The following is a 13,421-nucleotide window of genomic DNA, read 5'->3' as shown; positions in this document are numbered from 1 at the left end:
CATAGTCAATTCAAAATTATGAATCCTATTATTATAGGACCCTAACAGAGTCAATGAAAATGCATCTTTCTTCAATAATGTTGTTTTTTGAATGCCTTCAGTATTCATTTTGATTTGATGATATCCTAAACGAAGATCCAGCTTGGTGAAGTAAATTAATCCATGCAATTTATCCAATAATTCATCAATGACAAGAATGGGAAAGTTATCTTTAATAGTGAGCTCGTTGAGCTCCCTACAATCTGGACACATGCGCCATGACCCTTCCTTCTTGTGCACCAATACTACTAGAGCATAGAAAGAACTTTGACTAGGTTGAATTATACCAGCCTCTAGCATTTCTGTAACAATATGTTCAATTTCACTCTTTTGGGCATAGAGATATCTGTAAGGCCTGATGTTTGGAGGAACACTTCATGGAATCAAATGAATAGCATGATCATGATCACGAATTGGTGGGAGGCCTTTGGGAGTCTCAAATACCTTGGAATGATTATCTAAAAAGTTTTGGAGATGTGGAGAAATAGATGATTTCGATTTGGGAACCTCTAGTGAACATAATTGTGCAATTACGCCCCGATGTTCTTTCTTTATAAGCTTTGTCATGTTGTTAGAGCTTATTATCTTTCCCGGTTTCCCTTTGATACCCCTTAATTCAAATTCCTTTTCTTCCCAAAAAAATTTCAAGAAAAGTTCTTGAAAATTAAAATCTATCGTACCCAAAGATTGTAGCCATTAGACTCCTAGTACAACATCTGCACCACCCATTGGAATGGAAAGAATTGGACTATTCAAGACATATTCTCCCATGGATAGCTTGATATTATGGCACTTTCCAGAGCAATTTATGGTTCCTCCATTTGCAACCATTACTTGACACTCTGGTGCTGGATATAGGAAGCAATTCAATTCCTTGGCTATATTACAATGAATAAAATTATGGGTACTACCCGAATCAATCAACACTATTACATTTTTCTTCTTGATATGCCCTTCTATCTTGAGAGTTTGAGGAGTGGTAATTCCTGCCAATACATTACAAGATATGGTTGGATTCATTTCTTCTTTCTCTGCGGTTGGTTCTTGGTGTATATCCTCTTCTTTTGATGTTTCTTGATCCTTTTCTTCATGATATTTCACTTCTTGAACCTTCTTCTTCTTGATATGTCCTTCTATCTTGAGAGTTTGAGGAGTGGTAATTCCTGATAATGCAGTACAATATATGGTTGGATTCATTTCTTCTTTCTCTAGGGTTGGTTCCTAGTGTATATCCTCTTCTTTTGATGTTTCTTGATCCTTTTCTTCCTCTCTTCATAATCTATGTAAAATAATTTCTTCTCAGCACACTTATGACCTTTAGTGTATTTGCTATCACAATTGTAACAAAGCCCTTTTCTCTTTTTTCTTCCAATTGTTGTGGTGTAAACCTTGTAGGTTGTGGAAGGCTAGGAGAAAAAACACTTCCATAATTATAGTTGTGAGTGGTGGGATTCATTGTTTCCATAATTTAGCTTTCAATTTTTCTTGCCAATGTGAATGCCTTCTCCAATGAATCAGGTTCCAAAAGACGAACCTCATGTTGAATGTTATCCTTTATAGTCCCTATGAAGACATCAATCATTTGCTTCTCTGGAATACCATTTACCCTTATATTCAATTTTTGAAATTCCTCAATTGGCTCTGCCATTGAACCTTTTTGTTTGAGATTTATCAATTGGCTAAAGAAGGTGTTACTCTTTGTATCCTCATAATGTGCTATCATTTCTTCCGTGAAAATTGACCAAGTGACAAGTGCTTTACGAGAACAAAGCCCTTTATACCATAAAAATTGATTCGGTTCTAAATATAAAGATGCAATATGTACCTTTTGTAACAGTTGCACCTCATGTATATCAAAATATTGCTCCATCTGTAGTATCCAATTTACTGGATCCTTGCCATCAAACTTCCTCATATCTCTTTTTCTTGATTTTAGGAGCTCGCTCTTGAATATGTTGTATCTCTGAAATTTCGGATCTCCAAGGTTTGCAATTGCGACCTGCAGTAGCCCTCTGCGTCCTCTTTCTAGTGCCATCAGTTTGATCGAAATTGGATTCTCCAAGAAAGAGTTATGCCCAATTTCCCAAGATGACCTAGTTATATATTTTTTCAGTAGAGTGAACTTGTACGAAGTGACACGTATTACTGTTTCAACCTTTGGACCTCAAATTGATACACATAAAACTATAGGCTGTCCTCTTTTTGTAAGTTCTTACGAAAGTGAAATTTGCTCAGAGAGAAAGTTATGACGATTTTCCCAAGGTCACATGTTTGGAATGTAATTCGGGAGTTTATAAAAACCTTAAATGTCTTGGACTGTATCTCCGAAAATATAACGAAAAAAGATCTGAAATTTGGGCCCTAGCTTCACCACGTTTGTGGCTCAAATGGGTTTTAATTTCAGAATCTAAAACTTCGTAGAAAATAAATTATAGCGAAAATTCCATGATGACCTGTTTGAGATGGAATTATGGAGCTGCAAAAACTCTAACGTCCTCAGATCATATCTCTGAACATATAGCGAGGCAAGCTCTGAAATTTGGACCCGAGGTTCTGACCGATTTCGGCTCAAATGGGTTTTTCTTTTAGCTTATGAAACGTCGTAGAAAAAAAGCTATAGCGAAAATTCCACGATGGCCTGTTTGGAGTAGCGAAACCCTAGAATCCAAAGCTCTGATACTAAATGTTATGAAACCAGCTCACAAAAAGATAGAGAAGATAGATAAACACCTTCAAAATAAGCCTCTTAAAGGGGGCAAACTACTTTAAATTACACAAGTGAACAATTCTTGGATGATACAAATGACAAGACCTCCTTTCTATATATAGGAGTCTAAGGGGTCATAATATAATGAGAGCCGACATAACAGTATTAATATAAGGGCACAATAATAACAATAGTGGGCTTCTATGGGGCACAATAATAACAATATGGGGACTACATGGGCACAACAATATAATAAGGGGGTTGCACTAATAACAATAAGGGGTTACACTAGTAGTATAGGGACCTAACACATAATGAAATTATGAGTTTGACGGTTTCAAAAACACTGAAATAATCTATCATCTTTGTGACACTAACGACGTTGAAGATAAAGAGTGCTTTCTCTTTAAATGTCATGTTTACACTCACATTAAATCTCAATTCCAAAAGATTTGTTATAATACTAACCTTCCTAACCTTTTAACTCCTAAAAAATATAATGCTTTAGAAATGCTTTTCACTAAACTTTTCAAGCACGAAAATAAAGTCTAACGCAAACAAGTAATTTGTTTACTCTTTTTTTCTTCTTCTTATAATCCAATATATCAAATTTTTTCTCAATCAATATTAATTATTAAGATTATATTTTAAACATAGAATTTTAAAGAACTTTGTTCTATACATTAATTTTGATCTTAATAACCATTAACCATCACCATCACTACCATCATCATTTTTTATATTAAAATTGTTAAAATTATCTTACATGATTCTTTATAATTCATTCACTAAAACAAAGTGTCTCTTTGTTTTAATTAGTGTAAATAAGAAAACCAACATTGATAAAATATGAATGAACATTTATGGGTCCATAATGAAATTACGAGCTGGATGACTCCTAAAACATTGAAATAATTATCATCTTTGTGATACTTAGAAGGTTGAAGATGGAAAGCACTTTTTCTTTCATGTTACACTCACACTAAATTTTCAATTTCAAAAGGTTTGTTATAATATTGAACCTTGAGGGTTAGCTCAGTTGGTCAAGTCCCCGTCATTATTGAGAGGTCACAGTTTCAATTCTCTCGACATTCTCGGGATCAGGCTTCGTGGTTGAGTTGACAAAAAAAGATCCTTTTAGATAGATTTACGTGATACAATTATTTGGTGGACATAGTGGTCACTAATCTCTAGAGACCGTGAATTACATAAAAATATATATATATAAACTTTCCTAACTTTTTAACTTATAAAAATATAATGTTTTAAAAATACATTTCTCTTAACTTCTCACATATAAAAATAAAATCTAAAATAAACAAATAATTTGTTTATTTTGTTTTTACTTTTTTTTTCCTTCTTAAAATCCAATCTATCGAAATTATTCTCAATCAATATTAATTTTTAAAATTATATTTTAACCTGAAAAAATTCATTATATAAATTAAATTTGATATCAACGAACATTAATCACCACCCCTCCCATTATCTTTTATATATAAATGATTAAAATTATCTTATATAATTCGTTATAAATTATTATAGCTCTTATTATGAAATACCTTCCCTTACGCTCGATTAAAATATTTATAAAATTATTTGTAATGTTAAAATATTTCATTTAAACGATTAAGTTTTTAAAAATTAAATGCAAAAGGTTTTTTACTAGATAATATAATCAGACTAAAATATCACAAGATACTATCATCGTAGATATTTTAATGTGAGACAACACCTTTTTTTTTCCCTGTAATTCAATTTAAGATAATAACATAGTTGACTAAAATTTTGGAACTATGAATAGGTTTATCATTAATATATGCATTTCAATTAAATTTCAATGCGTGATAATTTTATTATTGTTTTTAAAATAACGCTTACTTTTTTACAATAAATATAATTAGTATTTGCATCAGATGTTGCAAAGAAAATGCCGTAAGGCATAAAGTGCGGAAATCCATTATCCATGTAGTGTGTGCATTATTTAACAAGGTGGATCTCTCTAAATTTGTTGCAAACATTTATGTTGTTGCATTGCTAATTTATTTAGAATCTACTACTACCTCCTCTTCTTGGAATATTAAATTTCTTATCACCCCATAATGACAATCCCTCTAATTATTGGCATCACAATTTTTTTGCACTTTAGTGGCTTTACCTTCAACCTAAAGAAACATGAATTTGAGTCACTCAATTAAAAAGAAATTGCTAAATTGCTATTTATCAGGTTTTGAGTAAAAACAATTAATAACTCATATTTACAACACTTTAAATATTTACAACCTTTTAAGTCTTGTATTTATAACTCATATTTATAACCCTTTAAAATGAAACTAACTATCTATATTTTTATTAATAATAAAAATAATCTTCTTTTTAAAACTGACACTCACATGCTACTCCTATATATTTATCTTATATTTAATATTGAGTGTCCATCAGTTGAATGACAAGATGAAAGCTCAACTTAATTGTACATTTTTGAACTGCTTTGTGGGAATTCATGTCCCATTAATTTAATGGCAAATTGAAGTTTCAAATACAGTACACATTTTATACCAAATTCGGAGAGTTCATGAACAAACTTTCAAGGTTTTAATGGATCTAGGTCATTTGTATTTTCTCTCATGTTCTGGGTCGTTTGTATTTTCTCTGATGTTGACTATACTAGCAATTGTCCCAAAAGGTACAAACTTTAATGTCCTTTTAATGATCAAGCCTTATGTGAAAACAATCATATTGATGCACTAGTGTACATTGATTTGTTACATTTGTCTTGGTCTATAATAGAGGTGTAACAAATATGCATTGCAAGGTATGTTGAGAATTTGGTTATCTAGTAAGCTTAGAGTCATTATCTTTACCATGTCAGGAAGAAGAAGAAGAAGAAGAAAAAGAAAAGCCTATTGAATTGAAAAAGAACCCTAAAAAGTATTAGGATCCATGGGTCATTTTTTTGCATCATGTAGCAAGATAGCATGGCTAATTGATTATGCCACATGAAGAATTAGCCTTTGCCAATATTTAGGCTTATAACTAGGTGATTTTTTCTACTAACATTCTTATACCAATTTACCATGATAATTCTATTTTAAATTAAAACGTTGTTTGCAGGCTATCGCGGGAGCTGAGCGTTTGCTTCCTGAAAATATACCTTCAAGGTTCCTTAGGTTGATAGCAGAGCTACTATACTTGACATTGGCAATATCCAGTAGTTTTTCTAGCCCAAAATCTGTTATGTATGGCTCCATGTCAAAGCCCAGAAGGATGTTGCTTGGCTTAATATTTGCATGAACAAACTTCCTTTCATGTAAATAAGTCAGGCCTCTGGCTACTCCCTTTGCAATTTTAATCCTGGCCAACCATGGCAGATAAAAGGGAGAGTTTGATGACCATCCTGCAAGATTAGAGAGATATAGTGTTAGTAAAAGGATCTGAAAAGGATAGGCCACTAAGAACCTTAGAAGCTGAACAGGATGATCAAGATTAGCATGCAACAAGAGGAGAATAACAATTCAAACCCTACATGATAATGGACTCCCTTTTGCAATGATTACAGAGAACTGGATTTGGTTATCCAGAATGTTGAAATTGAAAAGGAATCAATACTCTTTGATAAGCAAGGAAAGCATTATACTTGACCTCAGGGAACTCAGTGGGAAAAATTATCAATAACTAGTTATAACAAAATACAGAGAACCCAGTGAACAAAATGACAAATATCCAATTTAAATGAACCACAGAGAACGTGGTGATAAAAAAGATAAATATCCATCTTAAAGATAAAAGAGAAATGAAATAAACTGCAACATATCCTTGAAACAAAACAAAAAGGTTGATATATATTCTAAAGAAGAGAAAACAGGGATAGACTCTGCAGAATCTAGTAATATGGTATAATGGACCTGTTCAATATATAACAGCAGAAACATTCCATAGAAACTGATATAAATACTGCAGCCAATTGTTCTCCAGCTAAGTAAGAAGATGTTATGTAGAATAAGATACAAATACAAGCACAGGGTCACTTGTCTTATTTCATGGTCTTCCTAAGAAGGCTTATGAAGGAAGTTGTGTAGCATTCTCATGGTTTTGATAAATTATCATTTGTTGCTGAGATGAACATGTATATATAAATATTCTAACCTGAAAAAGGAGCAGTTTCTTCTTTGTATATGCAAACTATAGCTGAACCAATAAATCTAATTTTCAATATTGATTTGCATCAATTTATTTTGGTCCAACCAGCAATTAAAATCCATCCCCTGCCACTGCAACAATAATACGCCATATATCACCTCCCCATTAAAACTGAGAATGAGCTGCAAGTAAATTGTGAGAACGCGGATGCCTCATAAGCATGGAGTTAAGTTTGATCCCTGAGTTTTGCTACAATCCTCAACTGTAGAAATATTGAAATTTTTAAGAAGACTCTGGAGATTTCATAAGCAGCTGAGTTGACAGTAGAGTTTGTTTGAGTCCCAATCATAGAGGTGTCTATGTCAGTTATGTCAATGTCTAAGTAGAGCTGTTGAACATGGAATGTGGGTGTAAGTCCTCATCTCTGTCCAACTTATGTCAAAGCAAGGATGATACATAGGAAGAAAGAATTGGTTAATTGGTTGTGGATGATGGCATTTTTTCTAGAAAATGCAATACCTCCTTCATTGATGGTCTCTTTTGAGGGGAAGCAGAAGCACAATTCAATGCAATCCCCACAGACACTGAGATTTCTTCCCTTCCTTCAACCTCTGGTTGAAGAGTAGGATCTATGATGCGCAAAAGGCGATGCTTGTCATCAACAAAGTTTTGACCCCATGCTGCAAAATCCTTATCTGAAGGTGGCTTCCCAGTAAGAATCTCCAGAAAAATAACCCCAAAGGAATAAACATCTCACTTTTGGTTGGGTTTGAGAGTTTTCAATGCCTCTGGGGCCTGGTAAGGAGATACAAAGTTCTTGGATGTGCCTGGACTGCTCAGCAAATCAGGTGTTGTTTGCAGGCTATCGTAAGAGCCAGTGGAGCGTTTTCTCCTTGAAAATATACCTTCAAGGTTCCTTAGGTGGATAGCAGAGCTACTATACTTGACATTGGCAGTGTCCAATAGCTTTTCTAGCCCAAAAACTGCTATGTATGGCTCCATGTCAAAGCCTAGAAGGATGTTGCTTGGCTTAATATTTGCATGAACAAACTTCCTTTCATGTAAAAAAGACAGGCCTCTGGCTACTCCCTTTGAAATTTTAATCCTGGCCAACCATGGCAGATAAAAGGGAGAGTTTGATGACCTTCCTGCAAGATTGGAGAGATAGAGTGTTAGTCAAAGGATTTGAAAAGGATAGGCCACTAAGAACCTTAGAAGCTGAACAAGATGATCAAGATTAGCATGCAACAAGAGGAGAATAACAATTCAAACCCTACATGATAATGGACTCCCTTTTGCAATGATTACAGAGAACTGGATTAGGTTATACAGAATGTTGAAATTGAAAATGAATCAATACTCCTTGATAAGCAAGGAAAGCATTATACTCGACCTCAGGGAACTCAGTGGGAAAAATTATCAAAATGTAGTTAATATTGATTTGCATCAATTTCTTTTGGTCCAACCAGCAATTAAAATCCATCCCCTGCCATTGCAACAATAATACACCATATATCACCTTCCCAAGTTGCCTCAATGTCAGCTAAGAGTTTTTTCTTCCTCCCTTCCAATTGGGTTAGGAGTGGCTTTGATATTGTGTGAGACTTGGTCAACCATGGATGTCTCTCAAGATAATTTATTTCCATCGTAGGTAGCTCCCATCTTCAACCCCTCCCCATGAGGTTTGAACTTGAGATCTAATGGAGACTAGATCTCATATAAACCAATGGTCTACACCTCATGGATTTAAGATCACTATGTATACATGCTAAATTTCGTATATAAATGCATTCCTAGATTCATTAGTTGCCATTAGACTATGACTCTGGTTTATTGAGATTAAATTTGAGTAGCAAATATCATTGTTTGCATATTTAATTACAGTTATTTCTTTTAATCCTAGTATTTGATTTCACATCTAAATTCTATACATATGATTGGATCTATTATGGAATCTTCACATATCATGTATGTGGATGTTGATTAGGTATTGTAGTTATCTCTTTTAATCCTAGTATTTGATTTCACATCTAAATTATGTACACATGATTGGCTCTACTATGGAATCTTTGCATATCATGTATGTGGGATGTTGATTAGGTTTGCTTGCTGATTTCAATGATGCAATATAATTTCGCCTATGTTGTGCATACAAAATATGTTCTACTATGGGAGAGTACAATTGAAAAACCATATATGAAATCTGATTGGAGAGCAGAAGAAATTTTGAATTGGAGTGCCCCTATGACCATGGGAGGTGTGTCTGCATACATGACATACTGTAACTCTCAAAACCCCCTTCACAGGTTTTGGCAAACTGGTAATTGTCTGCAACCATTTCACATCCTGCTCACAAACTCAAACTAACGATTTTTTAGACCCGTGCCTTCTGTTTTGGTGTTAAATGGGTAATCAAATGCATTGGTGTGACAATATGCATATTTTCAGCTTAAAAGTTGGAAAAAGGATACAGAGTATTTCTTGAAAAAGGATACAAAGTATTTCTTGAAGATGTAAATCATAATATGACTCATCACAAATAATTTTTCTGAGATTCAGAAGGTTACAAGCAAAGGCAGCAACTCAACCCCAAGATTTCTCCAGGTGCTTCTCTATCCATTTTCATTCTATTCAAACACAACAGTGAAGAATTAATTGAAATATCTCTCTACCAGTATTATTACAAACCTTCGAACTTAATGATCTTTCAATTTGACCTGCAACATATGATGCCAGTCCAGAATCTGCTGTCTGCAAGAAAAAACCAACTTAAGGAAGAAGTTTGGACCTTGAATATAGGAAGAACTAAAAACATCATCCTTCTATTTAAAGAACTCATAAAATGGAATACATACCTTCTCCATTTTCCCAAGATCCAAACCTTCGAAATTCTTTAAGGTAAGATATGGAGGCAATGCGAATCTACATTTTTGACAAAGAAAAATCAATAGAAGTCAAAAACAATTATGGATCCAGAATTGAATCTCAACACAGAGGTGTGCCTTACTATCTAGCTTGTATGAGTGGATATCACAATGAGACTTTTCAGAACATTAGATACCTCAGTGTCAGACAAGGGATGAATAAAGAGGAATCCCAGATAAAATGGAGACTTCTGACTTATTTTATGTTTGATATATTATAGGCGCTAAATGATTTTCCTAACCCTAGCGTCGCTTCTGATCCTAAAAGAATTCCACAATGTTACGATTCTATTGAGAGCTGAGAAAGCGTTAAAACATGGGTACAAACTCATAACGTTAAAGAGGAGTATACTCTTAATATAAGATTTATCCCACGTGTCTACCTAATCCTGTCAGCAAATCTAAAATAGAATGAATTTTCACTACCTATTTCTAATGTCAGACTCCCTCCGCCCAAGTCGAGGTGTGTCCACAGTCAGTGCAATTGCCTTAAAACTAGCCCTCTCCGCTCTTCTAACAAGTTGTGCAACAACATTCCTATTCTTGTAAACCTGCCAACAATGACATGTAAATTTTAACACCACTCATACATCCACATTTAGTAAACCCAACGCAATATAATTGATCTTACCATTGGTTTAGGTGCCTATAATACAATTGGATGGATATGAACTCAATTACATCTCAGAAAACATGGGAAGACAATCATATGGGTGGAAATGATAAATTTACATAAAGTTGAAAAAAGCGAATGCCTGGTCCAGTTGAAGCAACCTCTTCAACACTTGATGTAGCCCATGAAGAAAGCGTCTACAACAAATATGTCCAAGCCTCATTTTTTATCAACACAACAAGCTATTTCAACATCCAAAATCATTGTAATTTCTTAAATCCTTAATAGCTAGAAGGAAATTAAAACATTCGGAAGATCGATCCCACAAAGAGAAGACCGATGCCCAAATCATTATAGTTCCAACAACTCTTGCAGTACCATACTCTCCTGTAAAAGATGATGAATCACTTTCAGAAAATATATGCATCAAAATAGGATGTTAACTGTAATACAATAATCTAATGCATACCTTCGAGATGAGCCATCTTTTGCATGGCAGTTGGAGCAATCATAATAGGCATTGATATCTTGAATCCCAACACAGTGGTACTCAGATCCACCTTTGTTACATCAACCAATATACGGGACGGAACCTGATACATACAACATCAACCAAAATCCTTGTAATAATGTCAATTCCCCTGATGCTTGTAATGAAAGAGGTGCCATAATGTTCAAAAGTTTGGCCCAAGACAGGATGACTAAAATTGAAAATTATAGCTATTCAATGTTTATCTAATCTGATTGCAGTCATAAATATGGTGAAAAAATAGATACGGGAGCTGAAGGTACATCTTTTTCAAATGACTATGTATTAGCTGAAGGTACAGTAGCTAAACAGGGGAGATTGTGGAATCCATAAGAAACTCATAATATGCAAGCAATTGAAGGGCTATCTTTGTAAAAAAAAATAAAAAACAACCATGCAGAAACAAATTGAACCATTTCACATCCTGCTCACAAACTCGAACTAAACAATTTTTAGACCCGTGCCTTCTATTAGTGGATATCACAATGAGACTTTTCAGAACATTAGATATCTCAGTGTCAGACAAGGGATGAACAAAGAGGAATCCCAGATAAAATGGAGACTTCTGACTTATTTTAAGTTTGATACATTATAGGTGTTAAATGATTTTTCTAACCCTAGCGTCGCTTCTGATCCTAAAAGAATTCCATAATGTTCTGATTTTTATTGAGAGCTGAGAAAGTGTTAAAACATGGGTACAAACTCATAATGTTAAAGAGGAGTATACTCTGAATATAAGATTTATCCCATGTATCTACCTAGTCCTGTCAGCAAATCTAAAATAGAATGAATTTTCACTACCTATTTCTAATGCCAGACTCCCTTCGCCCAAGTCGAGGTGTGTCCACAGTCAGTGCAATTGCCTTAAAACTAGCCCTCTCCGCTCTTCTAACAAGTTGTGCAACAACATTCCTATTCTTGTAAACCTGCTAGCAATGACATCTAAATTTTAACACCACTCATACATCCACATTTAGTAAACCCAACGCAATATAGCTGATCTTACCATTGGTTTAGGAGCCTATAATACAATTGGATGGATATGAACTCAATTACATCTCAGAAAACATGGGAAGACAATCATATGGGTGGAAATGATAAACTTACATAAAGTTGAAAAAGCGAATGCCTGGTCCAGTTGAAGCAACCTCTTCAACACTTGATGTAGCCGATGAAGAAAGCGTCTACAACAAATATGTCCAAGCCTCAATTTTTATCAACACAACAAACTATTTCAACATCCAAAATCATTATAATTTCTTAAATCCTTAATAGCTAGAAGGAAATTAAAACATTCGGAAGATCGATCCCACAAAGAGAAGACAGATGCCCAAATCATTATAGTTCCAACAGCTCTTGCAGTACCATACTCTCCTGTAAAAGATGATGAATCACTTTCAGAAAATATATGCATCAAAATAGGATGTTAACTGTAATACAATAATCTAATGCATACCTTCGGGATGAGCCATCTTTTGCATGGCAGTTGGAGCAATCATAATAGGCATTGATATCTTGAATCCCAACACAGTGGTACTCAGATCCACCTTTGTTACATCAACCAATATACGGGACGGAACCTGATACATACAATATCAACCAAAATCCTTGTAATAATGTCAATTCCCCTGATGCTTGTAATGAAAGAGGTGCCATAATGTTCAAAAGTTTGGCCCAAGACAGGGTGACTAAAATTGAAAATTATAGTTATTCAATGTTTATCTAATCTGATTGCAGTCATAAAGATGGTGAAAAAATAGATACGGGAGTTGAAGGTACATCTTTTTCAAATGACTATGTATTAGCTGAAGGTACAGTAGCTAAACAGGGGAGATTGTGGAATCCATAAGAAACTCATAATATGCAAGCAATTGAAGGGCTATCTTTGTAAAAAAAATAAAAAACAACCATGTAGAAAGAAATTGAACCATTTCACATCCTGCTCACAAACTCAAACTAAACAATTTTTAGACCCGTGCCTTCTGTTTTGGTGTTAAATGGGTAATCAAATGCATTGGTGTGACAATATGCATATTTTCAGCTTAAAAGTTGGAAAAAGGATACAAAGTATTTCTTGAAAAAGGATACGAAGTATTTCTCGAAGATGTAAATCATAATATGACTCATCAAAAATATTTTTTCTGAGATTCAGAAGGTTACAAGCAAAGGCAACAACTCAACCCAAAGATTTCTCCAGGTGCTTCTCTATCCATTTTCATTCTATTCAAACACAATACTGAAGAATTATTTGAAATATCTCTCTACCAGGACTATTACAAACCTTCCAACTCAATGATCTGTCAATTTGACCTGCAACATATGATGCCAGTCCAGAATCCGCTGTCTGCAAGAAAAAACCAACTTAAGGAAGAAGTCTGGACCTTGAATATAGGAAGAACTAAAAACAACATCCTTCTATTTAAAGAACTCATGAAATGGAATACATACATTCTCCATTTTCCCAAGATC

At 34.2% G+C, this 13,421-nt stretch overlaps 1 long non-coding RNA gene across 2 annotated transcripts; it reads right to left on the bottom strand.

Annotated features, from left to right (window-relative positions):
* Positions 1-9,741: 9,741 nt before the first annotated feature.
* Positions 9,742-12,137, bottom strand: LOC149180850 (uncharacterized). Of its 2 annotated transcripts, none has more exons than XR_016257492.1 (3): positions 12,060-12,137; positions 10,237-10,361; positions 9,742-9,808 (listed from the first exon to the last, which is right to left on the bottom strand). It is a non-coding gene; the product is annotated as an uncharacterized LOC149180850 (long non-coding RNA). The 2 variants fall into 2 exon arrangements; XR_016257493.1 differs by lacking the exon at positions 12,060-12,137 and adding an exon at positions 10,543-10,641.
* Positions 12,138-13,421: the final 1,284 nt, after the last annotated feature.

Source organism: Pinus tabuliformis, chromosome 3_2, assembly GCF_031772625.1.
Source record: "Pinus tabuliformis cultivar Carrire ecotype Pingquan chromosome 3_2, CPIR1, whole genome shotgun sequence".
Taxonomy (NCBI): Eukaryota; Viridiplantae; Streptophyta; class Pinopsida; order Pinales; family Pinaceae; genus Pinus; species Pinus tabuliformis.
This window is presented reverse-complemented; position numbering and strand designations above follow the sequence as displayed.